At 44.4% G+C, this 20,557-nt stretch overlaps 1 protein-coding gene and 1 long non-coding RNA gene across 2 annotated transcripts in view; one reads left to right on the top strand and one right to left on the bottom strand.

Moving 5' to 3' along the window:
• Positions 1-20,557, bottom strand: part of ALK (ALK receptor tyrosine kinase) — a 668,845-nt gene that overhangs the window by 59,040 nt on the left and 589,248 nt on the right. The gene's annotated exons all lie outside the window — the stretch shown is intronic.
• LOC122216469 lies at positions 465-12,912 on the top strand. Its single transcript, XR_006200921.1, has 2 exons — positions 465-538; positions 12,604-12,912. It is a non-coding gene; the product is annotated as an uncharacterized LOC122216469 (long non-coding RNA).

Below are 20,557 nucleotides of genomic sequence, written 5' to 3'. Positions count from 1 at the left end.
TAGGGCTGCTTCTCAATAAAGGGATCAGTATTTTCCCAACTCAGTGGACATATGTTAGTCTCAGGTGGTTTCTGTACACAAAATTTTGTTTTTATTTTCAGCAATTTCTGATGGAGAGGTCCAGAGAGAAAATTCTTTCCAGAGTGGATTCCATGGGAACAGGATTTGCCATCCCAGGTCAGACCCATGATTTATCCAGCTAGAATTTGCTTGCTTTCAGCGGCCTTCCAGGCATGATGGTCTTCCCTGCTCCCTCGGATGGCCTTGACCCTCATAAATCTGCCCCAGAGTTTCTTGGAATCAATTTATGTTTCCCACCAGCTATATCTCTTAGGGGTATGGGGTTTCTAACTTCATTGTCCATTGTCCAAGGGCTTTCCTGCTTATTATGTGTGTGGGCTTGTCTTGCTCAAGCCTCACCTGTTGGTTCCCTTTGCTCATTCTTTCTGGAATCTGACATCATAGAATGTCACAGCAAGATGGGACCTTGGAGATCACTAAATTCAGTGGTTTCCAAACCACCTGAGGACCTTTAAAAGTATGAATTTCAGAACTCTGGGTATTCAGATTAGTAGATACTAGGTTGGGCGATGGTTGGGGGAGGACAATACTTGCATTTTGTAAAAACTTTCCCGGGAGAATCAATGAGATTTGTGAACTCAGTCCTATCTACTTCATTGTTCAAACGGAGAAAGAACATCCTTCTCCAGACTTTTCTGAGTAAGTCAGCCTTAGAGAAGGAACTGAAAAATTGGGGGTTCTTTCTCCGTCCAAAGATGCTTTGGTGGTGATAAGGCCTTCCCAGCTTTTTGCACTGAAGACTTCTAGCCTTTTCAGATTGTTCCTACAGGAGTCCCTCCCTGATCCTGTGTCCTTATTAAGACTTTAATGTTAGAATCTATTTTTAAAGATAAGTTCACCAGAACTGTAAGTTCCTGTGGCTTTGTATAAAGGGACAGGGACAATCGCTACTCTGCTCTATTTCTAGTGTCCCTCTAAAGTGCCTAACATGGTGTTGGCTCCCTTCCGCTGAGCACTGGGTTAAGGTTTGCTGGGAGCAGACTATATTAATTTCCAGATCTTTGCTTGAGGGGTGGGTTCATGGATTTAAAAGAAAATTACTACTGCTCTGAGCCTGGTGATATTAACTGCTGTGAGCCTAGGAGGGCCCCAGAGGAGGTATCTGGAACAAGGGACTCTTGGAGCAGGAAGGGTCTGGCAGGTACTTTAGGCAACGTAGGCATGATATCAGTTCTAAGCTAAGGCAGATAGTTAGAACCATGAGACAGTAGACAAATGCTAGGGTGATTTTCAGAAGTGTCTCTGGGGGTGGAAAGTATTGGATACAACCTTATAGATCAAAGCAGGTAGGTCCAGAATCTGAGAGGCAAGAGATTTAGTGACAGTGGTTCCAGGGGGGAGAAGTCAAAGTAAGCTTTGGTTCTCAGGTAGAAGCTGTTTATTTCCTGATTTGTTTTATGCTTCTCTCTCTCTCTCTCTCTCTCTCTCTCTCTCTGTGTGTGTGTGTGTGTGTGTGTGTGTGTGTGTCCAGTGGTGAAAGGCTGAACCTCGGATACCTGAGAAGTAAATTCTTCCCATGAAGGTGACAAAAACCTCTCAAAATAGAATGTGTATATAATATGAGTTAGGTATTGTGCCTTTAAATATGTATTAAATTTAAAAATCAGGAAATTCAAGCTGAGTGACTAGCCTGTGGTACACAGAGTGAATAATCAGTCAAGCCAGGCATTAAGCACAGATCTGAGTTCAAGTTCAAGACTTGAAAAAGTTGCTAGACTCACCAGGAAATCCTCATGGGACCCGTCTGAGAATCTATTTTTCTTTTTCTTTTAAATCCATAATGCTTGGGCTCAGTTAAAGCCAGGACAGACCATATCAAGCTGGCTTAAGGCCCAGAGAGTAGGCAGGCCACCATGAGGGGACAGGTGAGAGTCTGGTCAGGATATCATGGTGCGTGGGCCCTCAGCCCCAGAATATCCTACCCTGGCCCTATAGTATCATAGCCTAGCACAGTGTAGGCTTTAGCGGGTCACAGGCACAAACCAGGGAGAGTTGGTCCTCAGCATCAGGACTCTGGTTCCCAGAGAGGCCATGGGGAGCCAGGAGGTGTGGAAATAAAATCCAGAAACTGGAATGTTTACAAGGTCAGGAAGCAGAGATATAACAGAGAGGGACTGGGTCAGAAGCAATAAGGCAAAACCTTGGTTTTTGGTGAGAAGATCAAGGTCACAGTTAGACCAGCAGTGATATGGACTTGATGCTGAGCTGCTAACCTGGGAGCACAAGGGTCCTTGTATTCCCTAGATGAGAGTCTACATTGGACCCTGAGGTTCTGTGGAGGATTAAGTGGACCCCAAGGAGGAACCTGGATTGGGGGTAGAGGAAGGAGGAAGACTGGCTCTTTTCCCTTCACTTGGAAAAAAAAAAAAAACAACTATTGTATTAAATCTCATTTAGGAAAGAAAAAAAAATGAACTGCTTAATCTTGTTCTTACTTATACCACACATTGGAAACCTAGCTTAATACTCATTCACATCTAAATTGTATAAAGGACCCACAAACACCAAAATACTGATTGGTTATAGACAGCAGAGTAAAGAAAAATCCATTAAGCACTGGGTTTCATTTTAAGTATATTGCAGCACCCTCCAAGAAGAAACAAATCAATTAGTAATATACCTCACCATGTTAAAAAATGGGCTAGACAGTGATTGTACTAGTTTTATTACTGTTGCTAAGCCATCTCATCTGCTCAATTGAATGCAAAGAAATAAAGCGTGATACCAAGGAAAATAAGTTTTCAACTATTACTATTAATCACAATAATAAGGAATTTGCCTCATGTTTAAGGCCTATGCAGGTGTACCACACAGTAGCGCTCAATGGCATAGGTGAATCTTTTGTACCATTTTGATTCTGATCCATGGAGTTGAATTTTATTTATAACTGTTGACTGAGCTGAACTTCACGGGAGCTGTGGCATATTGAACCGCTTTGATGGCCATTGTAGATGCCATTAAATAAAATCAGGACTAAAATCCAAGTAAATATAATTACTCACCATCCATAAATGCCTATGATATCATTCTTTATTATAAATTGAAAAAAGTAACCCCTTTTTGGGTACATGATGATAATTAATAAATTGTTCTCCTTATTGGGGCAAAGTAAAAATAATACACATATTGTAGCCATCGTGAGGTTAAAACATTTCTATCTGTCTCAACTCTTCAAACAATGGAGCAGTGTCTACTTCTAGATATATGACCAGTGTCTGATTATTGTTTTGTTTTTGTTTGTTTGTTTTTGTTTTGTTTCGGATGTTAGCAGTTGTTGAAACTTAATGCTTAGGTCCATTTATTTACTGGGAGTTGTAAAATAATGATATTCAAATGATATCTTTTTTTTCTTATTTATTAGTTGGAATATATAAAGAGATGCTTCCTCTCATCTACTGTTTGGTTACCAAGTGGTACAGTTTATATAGAAAAAGCAAGATAAATGCTCAATTCTTTCTCCTTACAGTTTTCAAGATGATGGATTAATTTTCTATCATCCTCCAAAGTTGACCAATTAGTTGTTTATATATCATTATTAATCCATGAATTTAGGCATGTTTTTGGCTTTAATTAATCACAATTAGTATCCTTTAGAAGCTCATACTGTTACATTTGTGCCCAGTGGTAGCCTCCTTAGTTATTTTGCTTCCTTGCTATCTTGTACGATGGAATGTTCCTTCCCCAGACCTGGACTCAGCCATTTTCTCAAAAGCTTTGATTTCTTTTAGTGGAAAAATGCTCTGTAAGTATATAATCTAGGTGCTATAGACACTTATTGCTACAGAACTGGTGATTGTTTCTAGGTTTCTCTAGAGGCCAGAACTAAGAAACATGTATGTATATCAGTATACACATACATACATATGAAGTAGACACATATGTATATGACAAAATACGTCATGAGCCCACAATGATACTTCCAGTTCAAATTCAGGACTACAGGGTTTTAAATTTAATCCCTTCTGTATTGCATACACATTTCTTTTTTCCACACAGAGAATCTTGGTTCTCAAGAACACAGGTGATAACAGGTGTAGAATATTCTATAATTACTCAGTTCCTTTATCCTCCATTATACACGCAATAGTATCAGAGTTACAACACTACTATTTTACCATCATCAATATAAAAGTAAAGATCAGTTAAATTTTTGTGCAGGGTATATGTGCTCTCCATTCTCCTATGGTTTCCTGAAGCTGTACTCTATACTGTTTGGGGGTATCACCATACATATGACACTCTTTCCTCTTAACCTCCAGCTAGTCTTTCTGTAAGTACTGTAGGTTTAATGTGCGTATCAGTTGTGTTGATATATCTCTAGTCAGTTTGGTTGTCAGAAGCTTGTTTTCAAGTAGATTCACTAGAAAGGGTCATAGAAATAATATTCTTTGAGCTCTTGGGTATTGATAGTATTTTTTCCCTTGAAAAAACACATTACTCTATTTTTTCTGGCATAAATAGTACTGTCAAAAACTCTGATGATAATTTAAATTTCATTCTCTGATAAATCACTTGCTATTTTTGCTTAGGTGTCTCCAATCCTTCTTTTTTCTTTTTCTTTAATTTCCAACAATTTTACTAGAATACCCTTTGGCATCACTCATTCTGGGTCAGTTTTCTCAGCAACACAGTGTGGTCTTTTAATAAGTAGTTTTAGTAAAAAATTTTCCTTGAATGATAACTTTAAGCATTTACTTTTCTCCCTTTCTCTGATTTTCTAATTCAGGCACTCCTGTTATCTGTATATTGGATCTTCTCTGCCTATCCTGATGTATGTCGTCTTCTTGATTTAAAAATTTTTTCTCTTTTCACCTTCTATTTCTTCTAAGGCATTTAACTGTGTGTTTATTTGCTCTTGCATGTCTTCCAATTTAGTCTTCACTTCTGAAGTTATTTTTTCCTTTCATCTCAAATTCTTTCTGAGTTCTACCACTTGGTTTTTCATCTCTTGTGGTACTGATTTGTGTTATTTTTCATGTCTTCTATTATTGTTTTAATGCCAGTTAGCTCATTTGGAAATAGAAGATTACAATTTTGATATTTTCTGCGGTGTGTCTTTCTGGTATGCTTTCATTTTTCCTTGGAGGTGTTGTTTTGTTCTCTATGCTCTTTCAAGATTCTCATTGTAATGTCTATTGATGGGTGAATGGACAAAGAAGATGTGGTGTATATATATACATATATATACATGTATATATGTATATATACACACACACACACAATGGAGTATTACTCAGCAATCAAAAAGAATGAAATCTTTCCATTTGCAACTATGTGAATGGAACTAGAGGGTATTATGCTAAATAACATTAGTCAGAGAAAGACAAATATCATATGACTTCACTCCTATGAGGAAGTTAAGATACAAAACACATGAACATAAGGGAAGGGAAGCAAAAATAATATAAAAATAAGGAGGAAGACAAAACATAAGAGACTCTTAAACACAGAGAACAAACTGAGGGTTGCTGGAGGTGTTGGGGGTGGGAGGATGGGCTAAATGGGTAAAGGGGCATTAAGAAAGACACTTGTTGGGATGAGCACTGGGTGTTATACATAGGGGATGAATCATTGGAATCTACTCCTGAAATCATTATTCCACTATGTGCTAACTAACTTGGATGTGAATTAAAAAAAAAAAAAGAATATATTATTAAAACGTTACAATTTAGAAGTGCCTGGCTGGCTCAGTCAGTAGAACATATGACTCATGACCTTGGGGTCATGAGTTTGAGCTCCAAATTGGGGGTAGAGTTTACTTTTTTTTTTTTTTTTTTTTAATTTTTTTTTTCAACGTTTTTTATTTATTTTTGGGACAGAGAGAGACAGAGCATGAACGGGGGAGGGGCAGAGAGAGAGGGAGACACAGAATCGGAAACAGGCTCCAGGCTCCGAGCCAACAGCCCAGAGCCTGACGCGGGGCTCGAACTCACGGACCGCGAGATCGTGACCTGGCTGAAGTCGGACGCTTAACCGACTGCGCCACCCAGGCGCCCCGGGTAGAGTTTACTTTAATACTACTACTACTACTACTAATCATAATAATATACATTACAATTTGAACATCTTTTCAATTATACTTAAAGAAGAGATATTCAATGGGGTTGGGGGAGAGGGGAAAATGGGTGATGGGCATTGAGGAGGGCAATTGTTGGGATGAGCACTGGGTGTTGTATGTAAGCGATGAATCACGGGGATCTATCCCTGAAACCAAGAGCACACTGTATACACTGTATGTTAGCTAACTTGACAATAGATTATATAAAAAAATAAAAGTAAAATTCTCATTGTAACATGGATGAGATTTGGTCTTGATAACCCATGCATTTTTACATGAAATTAATTTTCTAGGATTTTAAGGGTTCAGGAGTTTTTCTAACTTCACCAAGCTCCCTCTACTCTTTTTTTCATGTTGTGTTGAAAAATATGGTGTTTTGCTTTCAAAAGTTTCTGGCTCTGTCTCATTCTTTCATATTTATCTAGACATCATTTTATTCATTTATTTTGTTTCTATTATTCCTATCCTATTCAATATTGATTTGACATCTAGAAATTTCTTCTCAGTGTGGGCCCTTTCCTGGAAAGGAAGCTTGGTGGCTGGGGTGGTCTAGCTCCTTTGAACATTACCATGGCCACCTTGCACTCACACACTCCTGGACTGGACAAAGCCTCTCCCAGGTTCAGCAATGGTTCCCAGATTGGCTGTCAGTCATTTCCAGCAAATATCTGTCAGCCATTTTCTCCTGTTCTCAGGTTTATAAGACCAGCCTGTTGTTTTCTTCTCCTTTCTTTTGTTCAGATGCTGATATTTTTCAGGTTTTATGGTTGTTGTACTTTGTCCTCACCCATTTGTATTTCGGGCATTTTTTAATCAAACATTTTTGTTGTAAATGTCTATGGGTTTTCAGTTTTAATATATGGTCATTCTGCTTTTAGATTCAGAGAGTTAGACAACTAAGCTGTTACCTCCATCACTACTATTGTCCCAGAATCCTTGAAAACAATTATGATGTAGGGATCACTTGAGGTCACTTGCTATGATTAGCCCTTTTATATTATCTATCTGGTCAGGTCTCTCACCTGCATTTCTACTCCTGGGCTGCAGGGTTTTCAGATTGCATATCAGGGATGTCTCCAATGACCATGGCCTAGAACTTGCTGTTATATCATGTTTTTCCTTTTTTTGGGAGACAGCCCACTAAGTATAACTTAGCTTTTTCTTGATAGTGCCACCCACACCTAACCAGTTGTTTAGGGCTATTTGTCCCTTCATTAAATGGCGCCAGAGAGAAATATTTTACACTAATTTACTTTCTTCTCTCTCTCTGTCATGTATGTTTTTCTAGTGCTTCAGCATATCCTCCTGTTAATTTCAAGTTTATACCCGATGTTGGGTGAGGGCACGAGAGTGGTCCTGTATCTTTGTGTATCAGGCTGAGGTCCAGCTAGCTGCGACAAGCTTTGATTTCACAGTTTTGGAATGTGCTGATATTTGGTACTTACATTCGATAGATGGTGGAACGTCCTGGAAGTCTAACCTGAGGTAAAAAGATGTCACTATGACTTTGAGTGAACAGGGCTAGAAATCGTTAGTCCTCCAATGTCAATTTATTTAATTATAACACATTAATGTGGCACCTCAATATTCTCCAGCAGGTTTAGCTCCTGAAAACCATGTTAGGTCAGTAGATAGGGAAGGGGGAAGAATCGCTTTTATCCTATCAGATAGGCAACCATGTAGAAAAGTTAAATCTCAGGCTAAGTGAAGAAAGGCAGGTCACATTGACTCTTTCTACAACACAGTCAGTTTTCAGTTGGTGAATTCTTCATGTTCTAGTTTGCTTCTCAGACTGAGTTTGTTTGCATGTTTGGATGGCATCGGCACAAACATGAACCTTTTCACACACACACTCACACCCACAGTCCCATACACTCACACACACCACATACACCACACACATGACACATACACCACACACTTACACACTCATACCGCACACAGCATCACACACACCTAATACAAGTTCTCACACTCACACCTCACATTCACACGTGGTTACACTCGCACACACTCTTCCACACACACATTCACACACCCCGTGTTCATCTATGCAAAGCTTTCTGGTTATTTCTTTCTTGTTCTTTTTTGATGATGAGAAATTGGGACCTGGTGACAATAATTATAACACCAGCCCTGCCTTTTGTGCTAGATACGCTCACACGTGGTCTGTTTTTACTTTTACACCGTCATCTCATTTGCCCCTCACACAGTTCCACTAGACAAAGAGGATGCCTAAAAATGCTGAGGTCTCCCACAGAACAAAGACCAGAGGCCCACTTCCCTCTCTGCTGGGAGGCAGACATCCCTTCATGGAAGGGAACCTCTGAGCAAGCCATCAACAGGGCAGCAAGTCAGGGCTGTTGAGATAAAAGCTGCTTTCAGGACTGAATTACCCTAAACAGCTCTGACACACGGCAATCTGAGGGAGTTTTTAATGGTTCCTGTGATGGCTCCTGTGTTGTGTTCTCAGCCACCCCCTGCTCCCTGAGGGAAAGTGAGTAACACATGAGAGAAGAGAAAGGTCACAGGAAAAACACTATCTTGAAAGCATAGCTGTAAAAATTAAGTTAAGGGAGTCCTCGGGGCTAATTTGGTTATTCCCAAGTTGGTATCAGGCTGGAGTTGTGTTAATAAAGTATTTGATAGGGAGAGGGGTGTTGTGGACTCACCCATCTGGGGGTTACACTATACACTTAATGGATTTGGTTTTGAGTTTCAAGTGGGAAGTGGTGGTGGTTCAAACACCAGCCTTGTCACATGCAGCCCTGAAGAGTTATTGATTTCTGTCCTTATCTGCTCTTGTCCATGGACCAAGGGGAGAGAAGACCTTCATCTGGTGCTTGGCCATAAGGGTTATGTGAGTAGGGCTCACTGCCTCCTGAGAGACAGCAATGGTGCCGGAGGCCAGAATCCCTCCTTCATAGCTTTATTCTTAGTAGTTCTTGCTTATTGACTGGTTCTAAGTCATGACGGGCGAAATCCTTACGAGGCCCTTGTGACTGGAACACCTCTGACAGATGGACAGATGGAGTACAGGCAGCCCAAGTGGCCAAGTGATTTGGAACTAGAAAAGAACAAATGGGTCCTGACTCTGGGTCTGGGTCTTGGACCCTCTAAGATGAATTGGAAAACAATGACACCTGAGAGGGTGGGAAATACAGATGTCAAGGGCAGAAGGGAAAGTAGTGGTGGAAGAAATAGGACCAAATGGTGGACCAAAAAGGGAAGGCAATGCATCTGAGATGAGGGGACTAGAGAAAAGAAGAGAAGAGATACTTCTGTCTTATTCCTGCCTATGATGCTACCAAGTAGCTAGAGATGGGCACCATGATCAACAAGCATGAGGAAAAGGCCAAGAAGATCACAGAGATGTGTGTGTCGACATGGTCAGGTACCAAATTAATGACACTAGTCATGTATAGGGCCAGGGGACTAATGTGGCAGTCGTCTATAAAGAACTTTTTGTTATGGGACTGGACCCTTCCTTGGGCTCCCAGCTATTGTTTTGACCCCTCAAGCTGAATGAACCTCCTAGAATCAAGATATCCCACCTGCTTGTAGTAGAAACACCAAAGACCAGAGACTCCTGTTGTTATCCCTCAAATAGCAGTGCTGGTTTAGATAGGGAGTAGGTTTCCCAAGGCCCTTTAGACACTGTTCATGGCTTTTGGCTTGCCATCCCCCTGGTGAGGAGCCAGGCATCCGGGTCATTCCCACCCCACCTGGCTTCTTCATTCCAGGCATGTTCCCCTTTTTCTACCCATCTTCTGCTGTGTCTCTGAACACTTCATAGTCAAGGCCGCTAGAGTTTATGAGAGCTATAGCTATGTCTTGAGGGCCTTGGAAGTTTCCCTAGGCCACGCCAGGCAAAGAGTAAAACATAGGACCTTAATGGTGGTGACAAGTAGTATTATCTGGTTCTGCTCTGACATACACTTGAAGGAACCTGAAGTTTTCTCTGTTAACACCCCCATTGTTATAGCACATATGCACATACCACACATGCTATGCCACTGTCATTTCTGTCCCCTTCACTTGCTTTGATTTCTTCACAAAACATCACTATCTGAAACTACTTCACCTGTACACTTGTTTGTTGTCTGTCACCCTTACCAGCATGTACACTCTATGTAAGCTTAAGTGAGGCTTAGTTGATTTTGTTCACTGCTTTGCCTCCAGGACCTACAACATTGCCAGTCACATAGGAGGAGGTTCACAAACCTTTGTTGAGCGAAGAACAAAACAATATAGAAAGAAGAGAGCAGACCAAATATCAGCCCCTGAACCCACTCAAGTGGTCAGAGGAGGAGATCATGCATGCTGAGGGTGCTGGGTGTGGTTTGGTGGGAGTACCACTGGCACTTGGTGTTCCTGTATTAGAATTAGAGCAGTATAGGATGGAAGGATCCAGGGGGGTCCTGGTCATACAAATGGATGTTTGTTGAAAGGCATTTTGTCTCTTACCTATAACTGCACAACAGAAAGGGGTAGGGTCCTAGGGGGCCACAACCATCTTCACATAGTCATCCACATACACAACCAGCCCACACTCATATGCGTACAGCCACACCCACATTACTGAAATGTAGGGAGCCCTGCAGTCTATATGAGAATGCTTGAGTCCTACTCCTTGGCAGTATGGACACTCCATTGACCTGATGGTTGATGGAACCTATCAATTGATAGGCTGAATGGACTAGTTAGTAGATCAAAGTCATAAGGTCAGTTGAGGAAAGGAAATAGTCCTCTTTATCAGGGAGCTATTCTGAGGCCTGGGGCATTTTTCTGATTCTGTTAGGTTGCTAGACAAGTGTAAGCCATGCCTTAATTTCCTCACTTGTTAACATTAATCCTATGCATCAGCAAAAAAAAAAAAAAAAAAAAAAAGTTACAGAAAGGGAGGGAGGCAAACCAATAAGACACTCTTAAATATTGAGAACAAACTGAGGGTTGATGAGGGGTGCGGGAGGGGGGAAGCGGGTGATGGGCATTGAGGAGGGCACCTGTTGGGATGAACACTGGGTATTGTATGGAAACCAATTTGACAATAAATTATATTTAATATAAAAAAAGCATTAATCCTGGAATAGGATTAATCTGCCATTCACTTAAGAAATAATAATTAAATGAGTAAAATGTGCTCATATTATTATGAAGATACTGTCAATATTCACTAAAAACTAAATCAGACCGCTCAGATCCAGTCTCCTGGGATTTGCTTAAAAACAAATTAAGACTGAGATCTTGACAAGCTTTAAAAGACTTGGGGCGCCTGGGTGGCTCAATCAGTCAAGCGGGCTGACTTTGGCTCAGGTCACGATCTCGCAGTCCGTGAGTTTGAGCCCCGTGTCCGGCTCTGTGCTGACTGCTCAGAGCCTGGAGCCTGTTTCAGATTCTGTGTCTCCCTCTCTCTCTGACCCTCCCCCGTTCATGCTCTGTCTTCCTCTGTCTCAAAAATAAGTAAACGTTAAAAAAAAAAAATAAAAGACTAAAAACCCTCTTTCAATTTATATGGACGAGTGGGTCTTTTTGGAGCAATCCACTATGGCTCCACATAAGTCACTTATTTTCCCCAAACAGAGTTTGAATGCTTCATTTGCAAATTGACAATGACCTGTGTTGGGGGAATTGCTTGGACAAGAGGACCCAAAATGCAAAATACTACCCCCTCTCCCTTTTTAGCTTAAGAGCTGGGATTTGCTTGAAACTTTTGCAAAAAAAATTCGAGGAAAAATATACCTAGAACACACACTTAATGTATAAACAAATGTGCACAGCTCATAGTTTGGGAAGGAGGAGGGCTATAAATACCCTGAAAATTTATAAAGGGCAACATATGGAGGGATGAGTAAACTGGCCCAATCTTTTCCATTATATGTTTTAATAATAATGTTAATAACAATAGCACAGCATTTTATATTAGTATATTCTTTTGTATCCTTCAAAGGCTGTTAGAAGTGATCTCATTTGCTCACTACAATAGCCTACTCTGAGAAAGCACCATAGCAGTTCATCCACCCCTGCTTTGCACATGAAGGAAAACCTGGGGCCTGGAACGTTTGATTCTCAAATTGCAGAGCTTTTGAGACCTTGGTCTCCAGGAATCTTTGTCAACCCACTTATCATCTTGCTGTGGACTGGCACTCAGTAGGCGTTTTGTGAATATTTAAGTGTCTGATAGGTGTGAGATCACTTCCAGGAATTTTGCCCATCAGACTCCACAATGAGCCCTCAAAGCTTGCTGGTGATTGAGTGATCTCTCGCACACAAAAGCCCGCTGCAGGTAGGCTCTAAGGTAGTTCCCAGTGATCTCTGCCTCCTGGTAGTCATGCCTTGCTTAATCCCCTCCCTTTGAGTGTGGATGAAACCTGTGCATTGCTTCTAAGCAATAAAATATGATAAAAGCGATGGGATGTCATTTTCATGATTACATAAGATTGTAACTTCCATCTTGCTTGCAGCTTCTCTCTCCCTTTCTCTTTCTCCCTCTCCCTCCTCCTCTCCTCCTCCTAGGCTTCTCCAAGAACTGCCGACAATTATGTGAATTTGGAAGAGCACCTTCCCTGATGGAGCTTTCCGATGAGACTCAGCCTTGGCTGACACCTTGATTGCAACCTTATGAGACACTATGGAGCAGAGGACCCAGTTGACCTGAGCTTGGTTCCCCGACCTACAGACACCGATATAACAAATGTGTGTTGTTTTAAGCTACTGCATTTATGATAATGTGTTATAATGCAATAAATCACTAGGCACCCCCAAACCCCACACCAGCACTTTCATGCGCTTCCTCATCTTTTGTGCAAGTACCCAGCATGGAGGGCACTGGCTAGACTCTGTTCTTCCTGGTGCCTTCTCTCTCTTTCCTCCTTGACGCAGTGATGGCTGGGGTGATTCTACCTCTTGTTCCTTTTCCTCTTGTCAGTGGAGGAGCAAGTGGGGAGGACTCCCTTATGTGATCTAGAGTTAGTATTTCAGCCTGTCTCCTCAGGTTCCTCTGTCCAGCTCTGGGCCCAGATGAATTAAAATAAATCTCTCTGTCCAGGACTACTGCAGCTTTGCTGCAATAAGCAGAAAGCTGAATAAGCTCCAAGGGGATGTAGGGTTGTTTTGCAGGCTGACCCAGCAAGTCTGGGAGTAGGGTGATAATTAAAAGTGGTCTTCCCTCAAAACAAGTGCTTAATGTATTTATACCGATGGAGGGATCTTTTGTGTCTACTGGTCTTGGAGCTAAATGATCTTAATCAAGGTGTGCTGAGACCAGAGTTCCTGGATCATTTGTTGCCTCCCACTTATGCAAACTTTCACTGAAACAAATGGGAAACAAGGAATATGTTTTCTCAAGCCATCCAGGAGAGAGAAAGGCAGTGAATCCTCTCTTCTGCTAGCAGGAGTCATGGCCTGGTATTTTACAGCATTTTGTCTGTAGCCTTGCCATACTCCCAAACACCAAGTAGCATTAGACTGGGCATTTATGAGGGGTTTTTGAGCCTGTCAGAGCTGGATGATGCTGTGCTAGTTCTCTAGGGGGGCCTAGGATTGGGAAGTTATGAAGTAACAATATAGATTCTTTCCTTTCTCAAAGGACACTAGATTTCTTTTCAAAAATGATGATCAGTTTAGTATAATTTGCAGTGCACCAGTCTTGGATAAAGACCTCCTCACCATCCAGCACAGAGTGAAGCCAGAACCATGGAGCTGGCCGGGGGTGGGGTGGGGGGGGGGGGGAGCAGGGAACCTGTCCTAATTCCAGATACCATCAGAATTGGAAATTGGAAATGGAACCGGAATTTCTCTTGTGCCAAGAGAGTGGCGGTTTCACATCAGGCTTATGTGGACCTAGCTCTGGGTGGCACATTTTTCAAGAGTGGTGCTTTGGCTCACTCCCAGTTGCAGGCCCCACAGCACCCAGCACAAGGCTTGGCACACAGCAGGCATACAGCGCATGCTTGTTAAGCTTGTTGAACTGAACTCAGCCCTACCTGATTTTTTTTTTCCCTTCTAGGATTGGGATTTGGGGAATTATAAAAGCACACTGACTAGAAAGCAATGATGTTTTCTGTGTTGAATGCTGAGTTGAATCTCCTGAGGGGAAAGAGAAAACCGGTCGATCTGGATATAGCAAGAGCTTTTCCCTTGCTGTGGTCAGCAGCTGGGTGGTTTTTGGGATTGCTCCCAGTGGGTATGGGGTTAGAGCGGGAAGACTTTGCGGAGTGAGCCAGCTTAGGTTTGGATCCTGGCTCTGTACGTGATGGGTGGGACAAGTCACACAACCTTTCCTTACATCTGAAATGAGAAAACAGCGATGGCTCATACAGCTCACTTTGTGTCCCGTTCCCCTTTCAGCCTGTGATATGCATTCACTTCACTGAACTTAATGAAATGTAAGCGCTAATAATGTAAGCGTCATTTTTTTTTTTTTTTTTTTTTTTTTTTTTTTTTTTTTTTGACGCGGGGAAACAAAGGCACGGAAAGGAGAAGGGAGTAGCTTAAAGTAAGTGGCATAGCTGGGACTTGAACACAGGTAGTCCGTGCTCTTGAAAAGCATGCCAGACTCAAAATGGGTGATGAGGCGTGGGAGGTGCAGCTTCTGGTCATGGAATGAATGAGTCATGGGGATGGGATGTGCAGCATAGGGAATATAGTCAGTGGTGCTGTAACCATGTTGTATGCTGCCAGATGGCAGATACACTTGTGGGGAGCACAGCATAACATATGGATGTGTTGAATCAAGGCGTCGGACGCCTGAAACTTGCGTAACACTGGGTGTCGGCTAGAGTTCAACAAAAAACAAACAAATAAACAAACAAAGCCCTATGGCATACTGTTTCCTGAGAGTGAGGTCTATCCTCCGGGAGCCTGGGGGCCTGTAAAGACCAAATGAAAGATGCTGAGTGTGCTGAGTAACTGTGTACAGATCAAAGGAGGCAGCCCCGAAGCTGTTGCTGGTGGGCGGGCGGTAGGGGAGCAAGCCTCCTCCTCAGCCTTCTGCTCTACCCCGTACTGCCACCAGGTCCCCGCGCAGGCAACTTTCTCTCCTTTGGCAACCACGCAGGCCACCTCTTGGGGATGCTGACTAGGTCTCCAAAGTACAAAACCTCTTGTACTGGAAGAGACTCTTTAACGTCAGTAATGGGGATCGTGAATCATGAATTAGTTCCACCCCACGTCTCTTCCTGGAGCACAGCTGTGTTAGCTTCCAGGGAAGGCAGACGTGCTCAGATGAAGAGTGACATTGTAACTCTGAACCTGGTGCAGTGACTGGGGTCTCGCAGGCCTTGTTAAGGCTGGCTCTTCCTGTGTCATCACTAGTCCCCTCGCTATAAATAGGTGATAATCTAAATTTAGTAAAATAAGAAGGAACATACAGCACTTGGTTGAAAAGCAGGCCGGCTGAACAGGAACATGGCCAGCCACCCAAACCAGCCCCAAGGACTGTATTGATGGCCCCATGCCTGCCTGAGTCTTAAGGAATTGCTACCCCTAGTTGAATGGGTGCTAAGTGCCTTCATGTGCACTGACTGGGGAGCAGGGGGGGGGGGGGTTGGTTTACACAGAGGGATGCCAATTAGCTGCAATTATCAGCTTTCTTACATGTCTGTGGGTACACTGTGTACCCAGTGTGCTGTTTTGAGTATCCGTGAAGATGCAGATGTGCTCTAAGCAAAAGCGCTAGAAACCCGAGTTTTTCAGAGAAGAGATTCCTCCAGAAGACTAGTCAACAGTAGGATTCTTAGAGGATTTATTACAACTTGCCCTTCAATATATTACCTGGCTTAGAAAAATTAATTTTTTTATATGATTAAAAAATGAAAGACCATGTTCTTTAGCCTCTTGCACAAGTTGTGTAACTTAAGGCAAGTTACTCACCCTCTGTGGGCCAATTGCCTCATCTGTAAAAGGGGGATTATGTTATAGTACCAACTAATGAGACACTGCATACAAAAGAGCCCAGTACAGTTCCTAACACCCAGCACCACCCTGTGACTGATGGTTTCTAGGTGTGTAAAGAGGTGACGACAAAACGCAAGGCCTTTGCTGTCTAAGAGAGAAAAACTTGGAAGTATGTCACGTGACTCTGAGCCAGCCTCTCACCTTCTCCAGACCTAGGCTCCTCATCTGTTTAAAAGAGGCTGCCTGTTGGGGTGCCTGGGTAGCTCAGTTGATCTCACAGGCTGTGGGTTCGAGCCCCGGTTCGTGGGTTCAAGCCCTGTGTAGGGCTCTGTGCTGACAGCTCAGAGCCTGGAGCCTGCTGCCGAGTCTGTGTCTCCCTCTCTCTCTGCCCTTCCCCCACTCGCACGCTGTCTCTCTCTCTCTCTCTCTCAAAAATAAATAAAACATTAAAAAAAAAAAGGCTGCCTTTTTAAAAGAGGGTTGTTAAACTTTGTTTCAGATCAGGCTTTTCTTGAGAGTTTTGTTAAACATGCAGAGTGTCAGCTCTCCTTTCCTAGACATTCAGATTCCACAAGCCCGTGGGGACCAGGAAGCTTCATTTTTAATGAGCAGCACTTCTGGGTCCTCCCTCCCCTAGCAAGGTGATCAGAAGCAGATGGTGTCGGGACACACTTGGAGAAACACTGCGAACTCCCTGTCGCACCCAGGAAGTCCCAGATTCTGTCACTGTGCATTTCTGGGGAAAGCTGTTAATGATGCAATGAACCCAAGAGTCCAGCCTGAGTCCCCCCCAGGGTGGGTGGGGCTCCCGGCACTTCTACCCTTACTTGTTTCCTGTCCTCCCTGCCTTGGGGCCCCCTGCCTCCAAAACTGGCACATGGTAAAAAGCTAAGGCGAAAGTACGAACCCCAGCTTCCTCGCTACCCCCAAGCTGGCAGGTGCTGACAAGTGACAGGATGATAGGATTTGTTTGGAATTGGATTAGGATACACTTGTTTGTTCAGGAACTAGATGAATCCTGACTATTTCGGTGGGCCACTGAAGTAAGCCTGGCCGCGTCTGCGGCACCTGAGCACAGACGGCTCTGGTGGACATAAGAAGACAGGTTGTGAGCGAGGGGGCCGGGCCCTGGGAAGCCGCCTTGCCACAATGCCGTCATCCCCAGAAGGGCATGCTTGGATCATAATGGCTCTAGCTACAAATTCTATTAACTCTAATAGTTGTTCTGTGGTGAATGGATAATGCATTTAGCAGAAATAGACTCAATCAATTTATATGAAACACATAAAACTTTCTCATTGAAATTGGCATCTGTTCTTGAGTCACAGAAGCGTGTGTAGAAATGGACAGTCTGTTACCCTTTCTTCTGGGCACATTAGCAGTACTGTGGGTTAATTGGAGAGATGGGCCAAGAAAGCTCTGGCTGCTTTATCCCACATCCCTTCTGCCTTTAGAACCACGGGGCTGGTGACGGGGAGGGACCTGAAAACTGTCTACTTCAAACTTCGAGGGGTTTTTTTAATGTTTAATTTTTTTTGAGAGAGAGACAGACACAGAGACAGAGTGCAAGCAGGGGAGGGGCAGAGAGAGAGGGAGATACAGGCTCCAGGCTCTGAGCTATTAAGCACAGAGCCAGATGTGGGGCTTGAACTCATGAACCGTGAGATCATGACCTGAGCCAAAGCTGGACACTTAACCGACTGAGCCACCCAGGTGCCCCAAACCTTGAGTTTTGAAAGAAGCAGTTTTCGGGATGCCTGGGTGGCTCAGTTGGTTAAGTGTCCTACATCAGCACAGGTCATGATCTCATAGTTCGTGAGTTTGAGCCCTACATCTGTGCTGACAGCAGAGAGCCCGCTTTGGATCCCCTCTCCCCCTCCCCTCTCTCTGCCTCTCCCCCACTAGAGTGCTCTCTCTCTCTCTCTCTCAAAAAAATAAACGCTAAAAAAAAAAAAAAAAAAGAAAGAAAAGAAGCATTTTCTTGCCTTTGCCTGTGTTGATGTTAGCCCCTCTTCTCTGAGCTCTGCTACTTGTGGGTTTGCTGACAGGCCCCAGCTGTTACATGAGGAGAGAAAAGGCTGTGCAGAGGTGGGACACATCCCTGGACCTCAGTTTGCTAGTGCAAACCTGCCAAGGCTGTGCACAGAGGTTCTGACTCCTGGTCCAGTGCTCTTTTCATGATCCTACACAGTTCTAAATGTCCGCCCCCCCTCCCCCCACCCCGACCCTACCCTTTGGCAAGAGATGTCTACTGAGAAAACAGTAAACCAACGATCACTAAACAACTCACAGGCAAGACTGTGATTTGATGCTAGGGCTCCATGAGTTACAGATACTTGTGGGCTGGGCCCAAGGTTTGGGCAGTTCTTATTATGTAAACTGAGCTAATTCCCTCTTGCCCTCCCTATACAACATGTGAGCTCACAGGAGAATGAGAGAGGAAGCTGAGGAAGCTGAGGCAGGATCACTGGGCCTTGGGGGTCCTGCCTGTCCTTGTCTGGGCTTTGGGGGTGGGTGGCAGAGCCTGCTTGCACACTCATTACTGCTGAGAGAGAGACAGAGAGAGAGAGAGAGAGAGAGAGAGAGAGAAACTCTGTAGTCCCGTGATTGCATTATCCCAACCATTTGGTTAGTGTAATTGTATGTGCAAAGCTGACAAATGTAATTTCCCCAGACTTAATACTCGCCCCATTTTCTCTCTGAGTTTCTTCATCTGATTAGCTAAGGTGACTCAGGCTTCCGAGAAAGCTTCAAGAAACACCTGGATAGGCTTTTCCTGCCTAGGTGCTCCAGTGGCTCAGCTCTGCCCCATGGGCTTGGGGGTGAGGCCACCCCCAAACCCGGAGGTCAGGCCCTCGACATGGGGCTGAATTAGGGGAAATGTGGAGTGTTTAGGGAAACCTGGATGTTTTGTGAGTACCTGTTTTCAAAAGACCTGATGTGACCTTTGTGTTTCTAGGAGGTGCTCTAACACCTGCCAGGAGGAGAGCTGAAATGCCACCAGCCGCCCTTGTTCCAGCCCAGAGGAAACTGACAGCGCTGAACTTTGGGAAGACAATCTTGTTATTTTGTCTCCTCCATCCTTTGTTGGAAGGCTGGGGGCTGATCTGTTTCCTGGACGTGGGGGCAGGGACTTTCACCTGGGGTGTTCTCCTGCTCTCTTCCATTTTTAGTGTTTATCTCTGGACGGGGACACCTAAAGTGGCTTAGCTGGCTGAAAGAACGGAGACTTCGGGGTCACATCTTGGCTCCACTCCTTGTCAGCTGTGGGGCTCATTCCTCCAGATGATCTTCTCATCCCACAGTGGTAATGACAGCAGCTACCCGTGGCCAGGGTGAGGACAGGAGGGATTGGTGTGTGAAACAGCCCAGCCCAGGGTCAGGCACGCTCCTAGATTGCTCCTCCCCTTCCTTCCCCTCCCTACCGCATCTCTCCCTCCTTCTCCAGAGGCCCTCCCAGGCAGAAGTTCTAAGCTAGGTTAAGCTTCACCTCGCAGGCCATGAGCTGCTGGTTTACAGGCCCACCCCTCCCTTCCCACCTGTGCTCCTCGTCTAGACTGGGAGTTCTTTGGGTGCTTGACCTGGGTCTTGTTCTGTTCACCATCTCTGAGCACATAACTGGCCACAGAGGAAGTGTGCAAGGGCTGTGGTTGGGTCTAGATTAAAGCCGGATGAAGGAGGGCCTCGGCATGGACCTAGGGTGCCCGTTCTCCCTGACCATGAGGCTGAGCCCTGGCCAAGTAGTTCCTCAGGGGGTGTGGTGGACATTGTCCTGTGGGTAGTAGGGAAGGGACGCCCTGCTCATCCTTCTCCTAATGACTCAGAGACACCCCCACCGCATACTGCTAGGGGTGGGCGACAGGGTGGGACTGCGGCATCTGTCAGGAGGGTTAGGGGCTGGGAGCCTGCCTCAGCTTCTCCCTCCCTTCTTGCTCCCCAGGGCGAGAGCGGGTTCCTGGGAAAGCACTGCCTCTGTGCCCAGTTCTCTAAAGCCTGTCCAAGGAGCCTACTCAGGCTCCTTGGGGACGTGTTTGCCTCAGTGTCCTCTTCCCCTACAGTTAGGGTCATTCTGGAAGGGGGTCTGAAGACAGAATGCTGACCCACAGTCACCTGCCTGTCCTTCCTGCCCTGAGGCGGGGCTGGGCAGCAGAGGAAGCTCCAGTCTCTCAGGCAGCCACTCGCTTCTGATTTTAGTCGGAGGTGGTGGGGTAGCGTTGTGGCTTTCCAGCCACCACATGATTTCATTAGTCTGAGTGGCCACTGTGCAGACCCTCATCGATGAGCCTTTTAGGGACAGTGGGAATTATATGGCAATAAACTGGGGAGTCAGGCGGGGTGGATGGCTGCTCCTAAGTGCTGGCTGCAGGGGAGCTGGCTGCCAATATCTGAGATCCGAGAACTGAGCTCAAGCCTCAAGTGCCCCCGGGTCAATCAATATGTGTTTCCGGAGCCCCTGCCATGTAATCAGTGCTGGTGGTTGGACAGGGCGGGGGCTTGCCACGATGTTTGCTGAACGTGTCC

The sequence above is a fragment of the Panthera leo genome, chromosome A3 (assembly GCF_018350215.1).
Source record: "Panthera leo isolate Ple1 chromosome A3, P.leo_Ple1_pat1.1, whole genome shotgun sequence".
NCBI classification, from domain to species: domain Eukaryota; kingdom Metazoa; phylum Chordata; class Mammalia; order Carnivora; family Felidae; genus Panthera; species Panthera leo.
This window is presented reverse-complemented; position numbering and strand designations above follow the sequence as displayed.